This window comes from Mastomys coucha, unplaced genomic scaffold (genome assembly GCF_008632895.1).
Source record: "Mastomys coucha isolate ucsf_1 unplaced genomic scaffold, UCSF_Mcou_1 pScaffold6, whole genome shotgun sequence".
Lineage (NCBI taxonomy): Eukaryota > Metazoa > Chordata > Mammalia > Rodentia > Muridae > Mastomys > Mastomys coucha.
Window position 1 is genome coordinate 121,357,904 of NW_022196912.1, and position 6,446 is coordinate 121,364,349.

A 6,446-nucleotide genomic window follows, 5' to 3' on the forward strand; every position below is an offset into this window, starting at 1 on the left:
GTGGCCAGACGTAGTTCATAATAACAAAAGGTGAAAAGTGAAAGGAGATCAAGACATTTGATATTTGGCCAGTTGGAGAGATAAATTTAATGACTTTGAAATTTCCCATCTTCCTTTGAGGTCCAACCAGGCACCCAGCACTCAGGGGATCCTCACCCTGCAGATTCCAAGAAGAGGAGACATGATCCTCTTGTGGTCTGAGTGCAGTTCCTCCACAGGATTTTTGTTGGTAAGCCCCCCAGATGCCTCAGCCTGCACACCAGTTTGTCAGGATCCACCTTGGGTGGAGAGAGGGAAATTCATCTTTATTTTCCCTCAAGGGAGAGGGAGGGGCAGAGAGAGGGGACTAGAAGGGTGGGTTCGTTGGCTTGTTTGCATCCTATAAATAAAAATTAATCAAAGGTTAAAAAAAATGATTCGTTTTCCATGGAGATACTGCAGGCTCCTTGCCTGGTGTTCAGATAAACATTTATTTAGGCAGATAGTTTATGAATTATACAGTGATTTTAAAAGTGGGATGGCAAGGAAAATAGAATATACCGTAGAACTTCCCTTGGTTCCAGCAGATACAGTGAAGGATTCTGGGTAGAGAAGAGAACACCCCCCCACACACCCCGTGCTTGCAGCATCCCCACTTCAAAGGTGGCCAGTCTGGACACACTTTTTGGTAACTGCATGATTAAGGCTGTGCTTATGCTATTACGTCTATCAATGACTGGTTGACCTCACCCAGACAATCAGCTCATTTACACTCTAAGCTAAAAGTTGAGGATATACGAAGGAGCAAGACACACACTGCTGAAAGACTCAGGAGAAAAAAAAGGAAATGGAAGAAGAAAAAGGATGGGGGCGGGGCAGGGAGGGCAATCTTCTCAGGGTATCAAAGACACTTCAGGACCGTAAACAGGAGTGAGTCTACTATTGGGAACTGATTGTACGTTTCAAGATTGCTGACGAGCTAACTCAAAGAATAATGAGAGAATCAAGGAATTCGAGCCATACCGAGACCACCATCACAAAGAACCAAGGGAGCGTTATCAGAGCCGAGGGCACCCAGTGGGACACAGACACCCAGCAGTAATACTTTCAGATGGGAGCTTGAACCACGGAGGGGCACAGCATAAGTACAGCTGAAAACGACCCTGGAGAAACGGGGAGAAGCACGGTGGCCTCCTCTCTTCCCTACCCTGTCTTCCGGCAGTGAACCCCACATTAGTACTTAGAAACCGGGAGACGACTATGTTAAGGAAACTTGGGTCTGGGGTGTATCAGACCTCTCAAGGACGCAGGGATCTGGCAGGGGGCCAGTTTGTGGTTCTTTTCCCACTTTGCACAGGTTTGGAGTGTATCAGTCCTCTCAGGGATGCAGGGGTCTGGGGGGAGAAAGTGGTTCCTTTCCCATTTTATAAGTAAAGATTCGCAGACCTGGAGCCCCAAACCTCTCGTCAAATGTCAAACAGCTAGTGGGACTTGGACAGCCATAGACTTGTTTCTTAGTCTGTGTATACAGAGACTAATCTCACACATCACAGGCTGGTCCTAAATTCACTATAAAACTAAAGCTGACCTTCAACTTCTAATCCTCCTGCCTCCTCCACCCAAGTGCGAGGATTACATATGCGTGCCATCAAGTTCTGTTTATGCAGGCCACAGACTGAACACGGGGATTCCTAGGCAACACTAGGCAAGGGCTCTTCAAACCGGACCACTTCTTCACCTAAGTCTTTATTGCTGACAGCTTCACAAAGGCTCCCCATTTGACCTTCACTGACGACTTTGCTCATTTGATTTCCAAGATTCCTTCCCACAGTTGCTATCACTTTTCAAAATGGATTTATTTCTCAAACAAAACTTATCCAATCTGTCTTATTCTAATCCCTGATTCTATCGGAAGTATGGCAAAATATAATCTTTTATGAAAAAAATACAAAAACAACTATTTGTCAGATAATTGAGTGAAAACGGTTTTATCATAACGGTTTTTTTTCTTTTTTTTATATAATCTTATTAAAAGAATTATATTCCTGACACTAAAAGCAAAGATTGTATTAAGTCTTAGAATTAGTGGTCTTTGGGAAATATTTCAGGAGAGTGAGCCTACCCTGCAAATGTGGAGCCTCGTGGCAATCAAAGGAAGTTTCTATTGACAAGAGTTTAGCCATTGCCAGCACCCCAAATCCTGATTGTTCCAGGCCCCCTTGGCTAAATTGGCGCCTATGTTACAGGCAATTTGTGCTTCAAGGTTTTATCTTGGTCATTACTGCTGCTGCAGCTTATTTGAATATTTTAATGAATGATGTTATTGTCTCTATGCCTGGGGGTCTTTTCAGCAGAGATCACATTTAAAGAAGGAAAAGAAATACAGAAAAATAGCTCTAAATACGTCAGTGAGGATGGATGAGTCACTTCGGCTGTGCAGTAAAGCCAGAGCTGGCAGGTCACTGCCACAAGGCTAATATGCTAATGAAGGACACACACACACACACACACACCCCACCACCACCACCATGAAGAAGAGGCTCAGAGGTGATGAGTCAACTGGAGGAACCAGGGAAATCTCAGAGTCACCAGCTTGGTCAAAACCAAAAGATGACATGGACACACAATGCAAAACTATGGACTGTGGTGTTGGACCTTGCAGGAAGTGTCTACCGCCATGGGGCTGGGTCAGAAGAGAGGTTAGCTGTATAAGCACTGGGAGTTGTTATTTTACTGACTGGAAATGTGCTCTGGTGGAAATAAACATGACTTAGGAACTGTCCCCTTCTGAGCCCCTTTCCTAAACTGATGTCAGTTCCATGGACCGTGAGCATCTCACCATGGAGGGCATGAATCAACAACAAGGGTTTGGAACCCAGGTCTGTTTCTGTCCCCTGGTGATTTTCAAAGAGTCAGCATCCCGGTTCACCCCTGGAGAAGAATCAGGAGGTGGCTGCTACTGAGAGTGGAGACAGTAGCCTCGGCATGGTGGCCTCTGCAGGTATTTCAAGACTGTGGCCTTCTGCCACCATCGCTCCCCAAATTCCTGTGAGTGGTGTATGTACTCTTCCTGAAACAGTGGGGTCACATCACACCCACAATCAGGAAGCAGAGAGAGATGAATGCTTGGGCTAAGCTGGCTTTCTCCCTCCTGTTCAGGCCAAGACCCAAGGCCAAGCAAGGAATGCTGCTTCCTACTTTTAGGCTGGGTCTTCCCACCTCAATTAACTGTATCAACATAATCCCTCTAGGCATGCCCAGAAGCTCAGTAATTCCTCCAGGGTGGGCCTGAAGGCTTGTCTCCTTGGTGATCCCTGATCCTGTCAACTTGTCAATAACAGTTACAGACCCTGCCTGCTTAGCTCTTGTGGTTTGAGGGAGACATGGGAGGTAGGTAAGAGTGCAAGTTTGAAAAGAGGACATGATGGTCAGATGTCCAGAGTCTACCAAAATGCTGGGCACAATAACCTGTGGGTCTGCAACCCCTGAACTCCTGTTTGGGGCAATATTGGGGGAGGCAATATTTTTTTTGTTTTTTTGTTTTTTTAAACTTCTATTGCATTATGATGAGAAAAGTTACATGATTTCAATTTATCTGAATTTGTTAACATTTAAAAACATATTTTAATTAAATAGAATTGAATCACATTCTTGTTCCCCTTTTGTACTACCGCTCCTCCCATAGACACCCATTCAATAACTACAATATCTTTTTGTTGTATTCCTTAAAATTTATAAAATATTATAACACTAAAAGTAAGTATTATAAAAGTTGTTTGATATAAAACAACAATCAATTTAACAGTCTTATGTAGATGCTCATCTACAGCAATAGTGAAAATACATTTTTCTCAATATAAATTTTAAATAATTCCAAACATATTAGCTGTATACTTAAAAATAATACATCACTACTAGTATTTTCTTAAATGAACATTAATATAAAAAAGTCTTTTTGTTTGTTTTGTATTTAGTAGAGTTTAAAATCTTGGCTCTTACTGTGGTACAAGCCCAAAATAAGAACAATTTTTAGACATTGGGTTTCATTGTAATAAGGCTGTATTTCAATGACCCTCACATCACCAAAGGATTTTACCTCCATTGTAGCTAAGGTGAGAGTTGATAGTTCTGCTGCACCAAGAAATGAATTGTAGGCTCGATTTTTGGATACAGACTTCCTGCTATGGTCAAAGCTATTTGACTTGAGTGAGTGACTTCATTCTCAGTCCACAGAGAACAGGTTACATTTATTTAAGAAATGGTGTGTGTATTAAGATGGTCTATCCATAAAGTCATTCACCAACTGTTTCAATGAACAATGGTTCTGCTTGCAGGGTGGCACAGACATTAGGTGAGGGTAAGAATTTGGTTCATTAGCTGTGAACTCCTGTTTGAGGACAGAAAGTTCCAAAAGCAGGATCCAGAAGGTCACAGGCCAGAAAGCCTGGTATACAGGGTGACAAACAATGAGGGACCCTGCCTCTAATAAGGTGAAGACCAACAGGGACATTGTCCTCTGACCTCCATGAGTAGTGCACATGTGCACAACACACACACACACACACACACACACCTCCACCACCATGCTGTTTAGAGATGGCTTTCTTGACAACAGGCTCAGAGCTACTGTCTGTGCCAGCTGCATGGCGGGAAGGATCAATCCTGTATCTCAATGTTATCTACCAGTCTGGGTGGTCCAAGGTTTGGGGAAAGATGCTGGTGAGCGTGAAAACTGTACCTACCTATTCATGGGCCTTCCCGTCTCCCCTGAACAGTTCCCAGAACACACCAGACAAGGAGGCAGCCTTCTGTTGCTGTGCAGCCTTTGGGCTTGCTGTGGCCAGTGTAGACTTGGAGACGACAAAAGAGGCACCTTTGGTGGCCTCCACCCACCCTCAGAACTGCACGGAGATTCCCTGCCTTCAGGATTTGGTCGTGAACAAAGGAGCCCTACAAGCCCATCCTAATTAAGGTCTTTAGGTTTCTGCTTCAGTTCTTCTACTCAAAAAGCGTAATCTCTGGGAAGCTCTAGTGATGAAACTTGTTGTTACAGAGACTAAGTGGCCCCGACATTGCAGGGGCTTCGAGAACGGGAGAGTCCTGGAGGACAGGGACCAGGGGAAGACAAGACAGGCTTTCTTCTCCAAGAAGGACCTGGCAGACAGCCCACCCTGGCTCCCGTGAGTTTTGGGAGATTGATCCTGCCACCCTCCACCCCAGCCGTGGTGCCGCCATCCTCCCCTCGGAGCTAATCCAGGTCGTGATCTGGTGAATAGATCTGGGAGGCAGTCCTCCAAAGGCTCATGGGCACGCAGGGCACTCAAGGAACCCTCTTCCTGCCAGGCCTCTCACCAGGAATGTGTGTGTTTACATTCAGATCCCCACCTCACATCTAGGTACAGCCCATGTCGTTGGCCCACCAAGGGAAGTATGTTCTCTCTAGAACAAACAGGGACTGTGCTCAGGATAATGGATGCCTAAGATCCCATAATGAATGATGGAGTTAGGGCCCAGAGCCTTCCATTCAACTTAATAAACATCAATTGCAGTGGCTTCCTTATGTGGTAAACTGCTTACTAGCCAGGTAAGGTCCAGTAATGCAATATGTAGCTTCTGTGAGGTCACAACTTAATAATTTAATAAGCTTTTACCACCACTTTTTCAGTATGTGCTTGTGTGCAGAGGTGTGTGTGTGTGTGTGTGTGTGTTATATGTATGTGTGTATAGGGTGTGGTATGTCTGTGTGTCTGTGTGGTGTGTGTGTCTCTGTGCATCAGTCTATGTGTCCGTGTGTGTGGTTGTGTAGTTTGTGTCTCTGTGTGGTGTGAGTGGTGTGTATGTATGTGTGTTTGACTGTATGTGGTGTGTCTCTGAGTGAGTATGTGTGTGTTGTGTGTCTCTGTGTCTGTGTCATGTCTGTGCCTCTGTGTGGTTGTAGGTTGTGGTATATGTATCTCTGAATGTGTGTTGTGTCTCTTGTCCTTGTGTGTGTGTGTGTGTGTGTATCTGTGTCTGGGGTGCAGCCTATCACATATGTGTGCACAGGTCTGAGGCAGGAAAAGATATCATGTGTCCTGTTTTTCACTCTTCCTTTACTGCCTCTCACTGAACCTGAACTTCACTCTTGACTAATCTGGTGACCACCAAGCCCCATCCTCCACCCTCCACCCTCATCGCTCTGCACTACAGGAACACTTGGCCATGCCACGTCCACAGCACACTAGACTGGGCGAGCCAGAGAGCCCCAAGCATCCTCCTGTCTCCCTCTCCCCAGGGCTGGTGTTTCAAGTAAGAACCACCACATCCTGCTCTTCACCCTGAGTTTGGAAGGTTTAACCAAAGAACTTACCCGATCAGGGCGAGCCCTTCACTCACTGATCAGCCCCACCCTTCACTCACCGAGCTGCTCCGCCCTTCACTCACTGAGCAGCCCCGCCCTTCACTCACTGAGCAGCCCCGCCCTTCAC